This window comes from Oncorhynchus gorbuscha, linkage group LG21, assembly GCF_021184085.1.
Source record: "Oncorhynchus gorbuscha isolate QuinsamMale2020 ecotype Even-year linkage group LG21, OgorEven_v1.0, whole genome shotgun sequence".
In the NCBI taxonomy this organism is placed as follows: domain Eukaryota; kingdom Metazoa; phylum Chordata; class Actinopteri; order Salmoniformes; family Salmonidae; genus Oncorhynchus; species Oncorhynchus gorbuscha.
The window spans coordinates 57,326,356-57,338,771 of record NC_060193.1 but is presented as its reverse complement, the minus strand read 5'-3'; the positions used below and the strand labels follow the sequence as shown (position 1 = coordinate 57,338,771).

Here is a 12,416-nt window from a genome sequence, read left to right as displayed (position 1 = left end):
TAAACTCTCTCCAATGAGGTCCAGTGGAGTTCCCTGACAACCAGTCCCTGATTTCAGGACAGTATACCCTTACCACTCCATGTCAGAGTTCAGGGAATCTGCACTGGACTAGGTTGATGAGATCTCATCATGCCCTCCTCAGCATGTCCTGTCTGCATGGAACTCTGTGGAGTAGGTTGGCATGAAACTGTAGAATATATTGGCATGGAACTCTGTGGAATAGTTTTGCATGGAACTCTGTGGAACAGGTTGGCATGAAACTCCGTGGAAGGGGAGGACAAAGGTAGTAGGATGCTAACTGAGGATAGAGGATGCGAGTGAAAGTGACGATGACAGCAACATTCATGCCGATGATGACCACGATGTTACTTCTGACGTCTATTCTAACACCCAACTCTCCCTCTCTCTGTGTCTCTCTGTGTGTCGTCAGACCCTAGTGGTTCTAACGGGGTGAAGGGGGACAGAGGGGAGAAGGGCAGTCCAGGGGACAGAGGTCCCGCCGGGCCAAAGGGGGAATCGGGGTCTTTCTCCAGCTCTGCTTCTTCCTCTGGCTCTTCATCAGGCGGAGGAGAACACGGAGAAAAGGTACTGCATGCTGCCTGGCACAGTACTGTGTGTTATACAACCCCTATAACTGATGACCCCCATAGCTGATTACATCTGATTCAGACAGACCACATACATGCCTCTGAGACACATGTAATAGTTTCAACATTACTTACAACTTGTCTTTGTCTCCTTTTCCTTTCAGGGAGACAAAGGCTTGAAGGTATGTTTTGACTTTGTCCTTCCCAGCTTCTTTTTATTTATCTTCGCTAGTCATTGAAGTGATCAGATTAAATAGGTAGTTGATTGTTTTCTTCCCACAGGGCAGTTCTGGGTTTGGTTACCCAGGCTCCAAGGGGGACCGTGGTGTACCTGGTCCCCCTGGCCCTCCTGGCCCTGGGGGGCCAGCTGCCCAGGTTGTGAGGCTAGGGGATGGCTCTGTGGTGCAGCCAGTGGTGGGGCCAATGGGACCGATGGGGCCCCCAGGAGCCAAAGGACCAGCAGGACCCCAGGGACCAGAGGGAGAGGCGGTGAGTTGTACCATACCTTCTGACATACAGTGCATTCAGAAAGTATTCAGACTCCTTGACTTTTTCCACACATTGTTACGTTATAGCCTTATTCTAAAATGGATGAAATCGTTTTGTCCCCTCATCCATCTACAAACAATACCCCATAATGACAAAGCAAAAACAGGTTTTTCGACATTTTTGCACATGTATTAAAATTAACAACTGAAATATTACATTTACATAAGTATTCAGACCCTTTACTTAGTACTTTGTTGAAGCACGTTTGGCAGCAATTACAGCCTCGAGTCTTCTTGGGTATGACGCTACAATCTTGGCACACCTGTATTTGGGGAGTTTCTCCCATTTTTCTCTGCAGATCCTTGCAAGCTCTGTTAGGTTGGATGGGGAGCGTTGCTGCACAGCTATTTTCACGTCTCTCCAGAGATGTTAGATTGGGTTCAAGTCTGGGCTCTGTCTGGGCCACTCATAGACATTGAGGCTTGTCCTGAAGCCACTCCTGCGTTGTCTTGGCTGTGTGCTTAGGGTCGTTGTCCTGTTGGAAGGGGAACCTTTGCCCCAGTCTGAGCTCTCTGGAGCTGGTTTTCATCAACTATCTCTCTGTACGTTGCTCATTCATCTTTGCCTCGATCCAACCCTGCTGCTGAAAAAGATCCCCACAGCATGAAGCTGCCACCACCATGCTTCACCGTAGGAATGGTGCCAGGTTTCCTCCAGACGTGACGCTTGGCATCCAGGCCAAAGAGTTTAGTCTTGGTTTCATCAGACCAGATAATCTTGTTTTTCATGGTCTGAGAATCTTTAGGTGCCTTTTGGCAAACTCCAAATGGGCTGTCATGTACTTTTTACTGAGGAGTGACTTCGTCTGGCCACTCTTCCATAAAGGCCTGATTGTTGGAGTGCTGCAGAGATTGTTGTCCTTCTCAAAGGTTCTCCCATCTCCACAGAGGAACTCTAGAGCTCTGTCTGAGTGACCAACGGGTTCTTGGTCACCTCCCAGACCAAGGCCCTTCTCCCCCCGATTGCTCAGTTTGGCCAGGCGGCCAGCTTTAGGAAGTCTTGATGGTTCCAAACTGCTTCAATTTAAGAATGATGGAGGTCACTGTGTTCTTGGAGACCTTCAATGCTGCAGAAATGTTTTGGTACCCTTCCCCAGATCTGTGCTTTGACACAATCCTGTCTCGGAGCTCCACGGACAATTCCTTCGACCTCATGGCTTGGTTTTGGCTCTGACATGCACTGTCAACTGTAGTACCTTTAAATAGACAGGTGTGTGCCTTTCCAAATCATGTCCAATCAATTTAATTTACCACAGGTGGACTCCAATCAAGTTGTAGAAACATCTCTAGGATGATCCATGGAAACAGGATGCACCTGAGCTTCATTTCGAGTCTCATGGCAAAGGGTTTGAATACTTATGTAAATAAGGTATTTCTGGTGGGGTTTTGCAAACATTTCTAAAAACCTGTTTTCGCTTTGTCATTATGGGTGGGGTATTGTGTGTAGATTGTTGATTTATTTTTTATTTATTTGATCAATTTTTGAATAAGGCTGTAACGTAAGAAAATGTGAAAAAGGTTAAGGGGTCTGAATACTTTCCATAGACACTGTATTCTGTGTAGAGCATTCTCCCTTTATTTGGTCTCAGTACTTGTACATTTTCTTTGAATTGACTGTAACAAACCATATCTATTTCATTCCCCAGGGGGATCCAGGAGAGGATGGCAAATTAGTGAGTGTCACTTTCTGATGTTTTATCCCATTGATCTCATGTCATGGGTTTTTATTCATTGTTAATTGTGTGAGGAGAAATACAGTGGTGGTCAGATGTCATTATTGATAAGCGGTGGTGGTCAGTAGCAGTGGTCAGACAGTGTCAGCCTCAATAAGCTGTGTCTTCTCTCTCTGTCCCACCACACCTCAGGGACCTGCCGGAGACAGAGGGTTCCCAGGAACACAAGGAGACTCAGGGGTCAAAGGACAAAAGGTAAAGGCCAGAAGCCATTTATTGAAGAGCATGAGTATTTGAATATTATCGGAGGTGCCCAAAGGTTAAATACTGAGTGTGTGCCCTGTGACCTCTCCAGGGGGATCGTGGTGATGGTCACCCAGGACCCAGGGGTCCTCCAGGGCCACCTGGACCCCCAGGCCCAGGGATAGCTGATCGCGCTGTGAGTAAACCACTACAGCAACAGGCCATTCAGCCCATAAATTCATGTGGATCAGACATGAATATACAAATATACCATTGTTAATGTTTCTTCATTTGTCCTTAGACATTTGTGGATGTGGAAGGCTCCGGAGGATTCCCAGATTTGGAGAAAATACAGGTATGTTTTAGCTGATGCAGAGATGTTGAGTTTGGCCCAGAAAAATGACTTTTCACCAAATGTATATTGTGAAACCCAAGACTGTTATGTTGACTGTTTCTTTAGACTCTCCGTGGTCTACCAGGCCCCCCCCAGGCCCCCCTGGCCCCTCAGCCGGTGGTGTCAGCTCCCATGGGTCAGGCTCTTTCGGGCCCCCTGGACCTCCCGGACAGGACGGGGCCCGTGGCCTACCAGTGAGGACCCTCTCTCTACTATATCTGACGTGACAATATGTTTTGTGCCTAGTTAACTGTCGACAACACAACTACAGCATTGAAATGAATGTCTTGATTTTTTGACCATTATGTATTGATATCATGCTGTGTTTTTCAGGGGCCCACTGGTCCACCTGGCAGACCTGGAACCCCAGGATCCAGTAGCGGAGAGAAGGTATGAGACAGCGAGGAGACTTATATTATTTCAGCTGAACTGATCATACGAAACTCAGCAGAAAAAGAAACGTCCTCTCACTGTCAACTGCATTTATTTTCAGCAAACTTAACATGTGCAAATATTTGTATGAACATAACAAGATTCCACAACTGAAACATAAACTGAACAAGTTCCACAGACATGTGGCTAACAGAAACTGAATAATGTGTCCCTGAACAAAGGGGGGGTCAAAATCAAAAGTAACAGTCAGTATCTGGTGTGGCCACCAGCTGCATTAAGTACTGCAGTGCATCTCCTCCTTTTGGACTGCACCAGATTTGCCAGTTCTTGCTGTGAGATGTTACCCCACTCTTCCTCCAAGGTACCTGCAAGTTCCTGGACATTTCTGGGGGGAATGGCCCTAGCCCTCACCCTCCTATCCAACAAGTCCCAGACGTGGGATTGAGATCCGGGCTCTTCACTGGCCAAGGCAGAACACTGACATTCCTGTCTTGCAGGAAATCATGCACAGAACGAGCAGTATGGCTGGTGGCATTGTCATGCTGCAGGGTCATGTCAGGATGAGCCTGCAGGAAGGGTACCACATGAGGGAGGAGGATGTCTTCCCTGTAATGCACAGCATTGAGATTGCCTGCAATGACAACAAGCTCAGTCCGATGATGCTGTGACACACCTCCCCAGACCATGATGGACTCTCCACCTCCAAATCAATCCCGCTCCAGAGTACAGGCCTTGGTGTAACGCTCATTCCTTCGACGATAAACGCAAATCCGACCAGCACCCCTGGTGAGACAAAACCGCGACTCGTCAGTGAAGAGCACTTTTTGCCAGTCCTGTCTGGTCCAGCGATGGTGGGTTTGTGCCCATAGGTGACATTGTTGTCGGTGATGTCTGGTGAGGACCTGCCTTACAACAGGCCTACAAGCCCTCAGTCCAGCCTCTCTCAGCCTATTGTGGACAGTCTGAGCACCGATGGAGGGATTGTGCCTTCCTGGTGTAACTCGGGCAGTTGTTGTTGCCATCCTGTACCTGTCCCGCAAGTATGATGTTTGGATGTCCGATCCTGTGCAGGTGTTGTTATACGTGGTCTGCCACTGCGAGGATGATCAGCTGTCCATCCTGTCTCCCTGTAGCATTGTCTTAAGCGTCTCAACAGTACGGACATTGCAATATATTGCCCTGGCCACATCTACAGTCCTCATGCCTCCTTGCAGCATGCCTAAGGCATGTTCACGCAGATGAGCAGGGACCCTCTTTTAGTGTCCTTTTAGTGTTTTAAGGCCTCTTTTAGTGTCCTAAGTTTTCATAACTGTGACCTTAATTGCCTACCGTCTGTAAGCTGTTAGTGTCTTAAGTTAACGACCGTTCCACAGGTGCATGTTCATTAATTGTTTATGGTTCATTGAACAAGCATGGGAAACAGTGTTTAAACCCTTTACAATGAAGATCTGTGCAGTTATCTGGATTTTAAAAATGATCTTTGAAAGACAGGGTCCTGAAAAAGGGGCGTTTCTTTTTTTGCTGAGTTTATATATCACTGTATACAGCACAGAACTGGACCTTTGTATAGGGATCCTTTTGAGATGATTGTCTCTTTCCCCATCTCTCTCCCTCTCATCCGCAGGGAGAAGCTGGTGATCTAGGTCTTCCAGGGCCCAGTGGAGAGAGGGTGAGCTCTGAAATACACCCATACTATCCCACCTCTAAATCTAAATATATAGCTATTTTCACTTTGACCTTGTTTCTTTGGTGCTGCTGGGTGTGGGACTTCTCCTAGAGATCGATAGTCTAAACATGATGTTGGTGGTGGGACTTCTAGAGATCGAGTCTAAACATGATGTTGGTGAGGGTGTGAGGATTTTCTCAGGATACAGATCTTCTCCCTTATCCTTGTCTTCCTCTAGCAAAACTCTTTGTCTGCCTTCTCCTCCAACTTTTTGACCAGTATCTTTAGTGAAGGTGATGGGTCACAGGTACTACTGGGTCCCCTGCTATTGGTTCCTTGGTTTCGACTGCATACTATTGGTTCCTTGGTTTCGGCTGCATTCATCACATGGGGGAATCAACTCACTGAGAAAAACTCTAATTCCCAGTGTGTTTCATTATAGGACAAATAGAACATTTGCTTGTTTGACTTCTGACATAAGCAACGACATGCTATTTAAGATGTTAAGATATTTTACCATCAGTCTAGATGTTTAACATTGGAACTAAACTATATGCAGTCATTGTTTTTGATAATTGTTTTTATTATTTTCAATATTGATTTACATTGCTTGTTATAGTAATAATGCAGCTTAAATGTGTGTCCAATTTTGTGGAATGCTTCTTTATTTGTCTGTTATGTCTACATGTAAATGGACTGCTGATTTTTACACACACATGCACACACACACACCTTTACAATCTCTCTCTCTCGGTCTCTCACCTCTTCGCTCCTAACCACCAGGGTTCTCAGGGTGACCCTGGAGTGCCTGGTCAGGCAGGGCAGGGGGGCTTGGCTGGGCTTCCTGGGCCCATGGGACCGATTGGGCCTCCAGGACCACCCGGACCCCCCGGACCTTCCTACCCCGTGCGTTATGTGAGTACACAACTCCTGCCACCCACCCAGACTACATCAACTACAGCTTAACCTCCCACCCCAAAGCTCCCTTCATACAAATTATTACCAAATTGACTACATACTGTATATTTGCCGACATATTTTTGTGGAATTGACTTTTTTGAACTGTATCTGTGTCCTCTCTGTGTAGGGTGACGGGGAGGGTTCCGGAGTGACGGGGGTCAATGGTGTTGCTGAAGTGATAGGGATTCCAGGACCACAGGTGATCTATTCATTACCATCCACTCATCATTTGGATTGCCTTTACGATCACGTCAACTAATACATAGTCACATATCCATTGTTTTTCAGGGTCCGCCCGGAATCGCTGGCCTTCCAGTAAGAACCAGGAAATCCCTTTGAATATATTGCTAAGTTTGATTGGAGGCCAGATCTTTGTTATATAGCAATGCTTACTGTATTCCTGTCATCATACAGGGAAGATCTGGTTTGCCTGGGCTTTCGGGAGAGAAGGGGAGCGAGGGAGCAAGAGGACGGGATGGAACACCAGGGATGGACGGATTCCCAGGACAATTGGTAGAAGATCATTATCCCTCAGCCATCTCCCCAGACTCTATTAGAATGTTACTTAGGCTTTAGAGTAACCCACACAAAGTGCACTAACCTATTCTGTTTTGTTTCTTGTGTATACACAGGGAGACAAAGGGGAGAGGGGAGACAGAGGAGAAAGGGTGAGTTACCTACTCCCGATTACCATATTTTGGTGGTTGATTTTTTAAAATGTTATTTTATTGCTTCTTTAATCAGAACAACAGTTTTCAGCTGTGCTAACATAATTGCAAAAGGGTGATAAAATGATACACTTGGATTAGCTAACACAACGTGCCATTGGAAAACAGGAGTGATGGTTGCTGATAATGGGCCTCTGTACGCCTATGTAGATATTCCATAAAAAAAATCTGCCGTTTCCAGCTTCAACAGTCATTTACAACATTAACAATGTTTACACTGTATTTCTGATCAATTTGATGTTATTTTAAATGGACAAAACATTTGCTTTTCTTTCAAAAACAAAGACTTTTCTAAGTGACCCCAAACTTTTGAACGGTAGTGTCCCACGGCTCTCATGTTGTTGTGTGTGTGGTGTTGTAGGGTGAGCCAGGACGTGAAGGGGGGCCCCCTGGACCTCCGGGAGCCCCTGGCCCACCGGGACAGATCTACCAGACCTCAGGCAGCGTGAGTGTGGCTGTGTACTGTACGCTCTTGTCTGCTCTGGATCATAGTGATGTTTCAGTGACACAACTGACCTACCCGTCTCTGTCTCGTTGTAGTTTGATGGAGTTCTTGGGAATCAAGGACAGGTGAGAGTTTGACTCAGCAGACAGTCACTATGCTACTCTACATGCAGTTTTATAATGTTTTAGAAAGTCACTCTAACCCTTATTTCCTTTTCTCCAGGGAGGACCGGGTCTTCCCGGCCGGGCAGGATTCCCAGTATGTATCAGTATCATACTGCCAATGAACACACAGTGGAGTGGAGACACTTACCTTGACTGTTTCTAAAGATATTTCACAGTTGAAACGCACCAAATAGTGTAACGGACAGTGTTGTTCTAGATGTATGGTGGAGATTGCGGCAAAAGCTATTTTATAACATGTTAATGGAACATTTCAAAAAAGATATATTTCACAGTTGAAACACCTTAATAGTGCTCCCTAAAATAAAATAAAACAATGCTGTACGGCCTACTAGTTGTATGTTGAAAACTGCCTAAAACATGATTTTATACACTAGTTGTATATTGAAAACTGCCTAAAACATGTTAATGGAACTCTCTTTTAAAAATATACACACACAAGGTTGTTATTTATACTGATCACAACTTCTTCTGTAGGGGCCTATGGGACCAAAGGGAGATACAGGAGAGCCTGGACAGCCAGGATACGCAGCTAAGGTCTGGTAATAACTTAATTCATATCTTGTTTTCTGTACAGTACAGGGAAAATTGCATGAAGTATTGACATGTCTCCACCCTGTGTCCTGTCCAGGGGGAGAAAGGAGAACCTGGTATTATCATGGGGCCTGATGGAAGAGCCCTGTACCTGGGAGGGCTGGGGTCTCAACCGGTGAGGAAAAACCACACACAAGATTTATAGTTGGTAGAAATACTGTATGTTATTATGCTTGTCCATCTCTTTTATATGTGCCATGCAACATAAAATGTTGATACCCTTTGACCTCTGTGTGTGCAGGGAGAGAAGGGACTCCCGGGACCTGAGGGACCTCCTGTAAGTACTCTCCTTTAACAGTGACATGCTTTGTTTCTGATTAGCCATCGATAACCATGGATGTACTGTATATAGTTCTCTGTTTCTGTAGGGTCCAGCTGGTAGATTTATATTGTTCTGTATCTATAGGGTCCAGCTGGTAGATTTATATTGTTCTGTCACTATAGGGTCCAGCTGGTAGATTTATATTGTTCTGTCTCTATAGGGTCCAGCTGGTAGATTTATATTGTTCTGTCACTATAGGGTCCAGCTGGTAGATTTATATTGTTCTGTCACTATAGGGTCCAGCTGGTAGATTTATATTGTTCTGTCACTATGGGGTCCAGCTGGTAGATTTATATTGTTCTGTCACTATAGGGTCCAGCTGGTAGATTTATATTGTTCTGTCACTATAGGGTCCAGCTGGTAGATTTATATTGTTCTGTCTCTATAGGGTCCAGCTGGTAGATTTATATTGTTCTCTGTCTCTATGGGATCCAGCTGGTAAATTTATATTGTTCTGTCACTATAGGGTCCAGCTGGTAGATTTATATTGTTCTGTCTCTATGGGGTCCAGCTGGTAGATTTATATTGTTCTCTGTCTCTATGGGGTCCAGCTGGTAGATGTATATTGTTCTGTCACTATAGGGTCCAGCTGGTAGATGTATATTGTTCTGTCACTATAGGGTCCAGCTGGTAGATGTATATTGTTCTGTCACTATAGGGTCCAGCTGGTAGATTTATATTGTTATGTTTCTGTAGGGTCCAGCTGGTAGATTTATATTGTTCTGTCACTATAGGGTCCAGCTGGAAGATTTATATTGTTCTGTTACTATAGGGTCCAGCTGGTAGATTTATATTGTTCTGTCACTATAGGGTCCAGCTGGTAGATTTATATTGTTCTGTTACTATGGGGTCCAGCTGGTAGATTTATATTGTTCTGTCACTATAGGGTCCAGCTGGTAGATTTATATTGTTCTGTTTCTGTAGGGTCCAGCTGGTAGATTTATATTGTTCTGTCACTATAGGGTCCAGCTGGTAGATTTATATTGTTCTGTCACTATAGGGTCCAGCTGGTAGATTTATATTGTTCTGTCTCTATAGGGTCCAGCTGGTAGATTTATATTGTTCTCTGTCTCTATGGGGTCCAGCTGGTAGATTTATATTGTTCTCTGTCTCTATGGGGTCCAGCTGGTAAATTGATATTGTTCTGTCACTATAGGGTCCAGCTGGTAGATTTATATTGTTCTGTTTCTGTAGGGTCCAGCTGGTAGATTTATATTGTTCTGTCACTATAGGGTCCAGCTGGTAGATTTATATTGTTCTGTTACTATGGGGTCCAGCTGGTAGATTTATATTGTTCTGTCTCTATAGGGTCCAGCTGGTAGATTTATATTGTTCTGTCACTATAGGGTCCATCTGATAGATTTATATTGTTCTGTCACTATAGGGTCCAGCTGGTAGATTTATATTGTTCTGTCACTATAGGGTCCAGCTGGTAGATTTATATTGTTCTGTCACTATAGGGTCCAGCTGGTAGATTTATATTGTTCTCTGTCTCTATGGGGTCCAGCTGGTAAATTTATATTGTTCTGTCATTATAGGGTCCAGCTGGTAGATTTATATTGTTCTCTGTCTCTATAGGGTCCCTATGGTCCAGCTGGTCTAAAGGGAGATATAGGCATGCCAGGTAGACCGGTAAGTATCTCTGTTCAGCAATTAGCCAAGTGGTGGTCCTCTGTAGCTCAGTTGGTAGAGCATGGCGCTTGCAATGGCAGTGAGTACGATTCCTGGGACCACCCAAGTGGCTTTGAATAAGAGTGTCTGCTAAATGGCACTGAAGTGTGACTTAGAAAGGATCCAAGTGTGCTACTTCCCATTCAGTATTAACATGGTGATGGACTGCTGCTGAATGTGAACCAGTGTGTTGGTTACAGGGCCGTCCTGGGTTGAATGGTGTCAAAGGAGAGAGGGGGGATTCAGCGGGAGGGACTGGAGGATATGGAGTAAGTATGACACCGCTGGTTGGTGATTGATGGGATTCATACGTGAAAGACTGTTGGGATGCAACCCAGAGGTCAGCATGTCAAATCATTCATAAAAGCAGTGGTATGGTTAGACCGTCATGACCCAGACAGGGCATCAGTTTAACCCAGATTGATCCATGTTTTTAGGGTCCTCCAGGACCACCTGGCCCACCCGGACCCCCCGGGCCAGCAGTACCTCTGGACAGGTTCAATGTGAGTAGATGTCTGATCCAGTATTGTATCTTTCCCAGACGTTGGTGTTGTGAGGTATATGCTGTAGTCAGTCAGGTTTGATAGGGTCTCTTTCCAAGGTACAGTAGTGTAACTCTTCTCTCCTTTGTTCTGTTTCACACTCAGAGGGATGATGTATCACGGTTATATCCTGGTAAGTCAACTCATTCTCATTGGCCAGTCCCACACCATGACATAGAACATTACATGTAAAACGATGTCATGTGTTGGCTTACATGTTGGCCTTTTTCCTCCACCCATCAGACTCCAAAGGAGACAAAGGTGATCGTGGAGTACCAGGAATACCCGGGGTACCAGGTACAGTAAAAGCAGCTAGTTATTTACCTCCGCTGGCCTTAGGTGTACTAACACACGAGATTGAGCTGATTGAACTCACGTTCTATCGTCTCCACTCTAGGTCTCACGTCCAACTTTGACATCTACACCTTCAAGGTAAGTGACGTAACGACAAAGGAGCTCTACACTCACGACCCGCCATGCGTCTGTATGTGTTTGACCTGAGGTCAAATGACGTGGTGTGTGTGTGTATGTGTGCGTGTCCCTGCAGAGGGAGATGAAGGGAGAGAGAGGAGACTCGGGGATGAAGGGGGAGAAGGGCGAGCCAGCCGGAGGATATTATGGTGGCGGTTACGGTGGACAGGGTGGTCAACCTGGACCTCCAGGACTTCCAGTAAGAATAACCACTGAACAACAACAGCCATTTTATTTTACTGCATTCTCCACGTTTAATCAGTGCCTTGCATCAAAAGACATGTGGAATTTAATTCAATTAGAAAGTTTTAATGAGCAGGACAAATATCTATCGATCTCCAGGGGCCAAAGGGAGAGTCCATCATCGGTCCTTCAGGGCCCCAGGGCCCTCCAGGTAACCCAGGAAGAGAGTACGAAGGCAGGCAAGGGAACCCAGGCCCACCGGGGCCCCCTGGACCTTCAGGATCATCCTCCTCACCTGGAGCCTACAGGCCAACACAGAGTGAGGCGTACTCTCTCGCACACACACTCATACATAGAGTACATAGGCAGGAACACAACTTTCTGGTGACATGAAGTACAGTAGCTCCTTGGTTAACAGCTTCAATGAATGTGATCTTTTTACATCTCAGCCATCAGCATCCCTGGACCTCCGGGCCCTCCTGGCCCACCTGGAACTGATGGACACTCCTCTGGGGTGAGTCTGTTAACCCCTCCATTCCTAGTGTAGGGTCTAGGAGGTTAGGGCCTGTTACTGGACGGGGCCTCACTGTGATGATATATACACCCCTTCCATCATTTAGCTCCTTGTCGTCCACGTTTGAACAGGTGATGGTGCTGAGGTCATACGACACGATGACAGCCACGGCCAGACGACAGGCAGAGGGGACGTTGGTGTATCTGGTCGACCAAACAGACTTTTACATCAGAGTACGAGATGGCTTCCGGCAAATCCAGGTGCAGTGTAATGGTGTAATGGATGCAAGCCACTATATTT

General features: G+C 45.8%; 1 pseudogene; it reads left to right on the top strand.

Annotated features, from left to right (window-relative positions):
* The window catches only part of LOC124007822, a 36,659-nt pseudogene that overhangs the window by 18,422 nt on the left and 5,821 nt on the right, over positions 1–12,416 (top strand).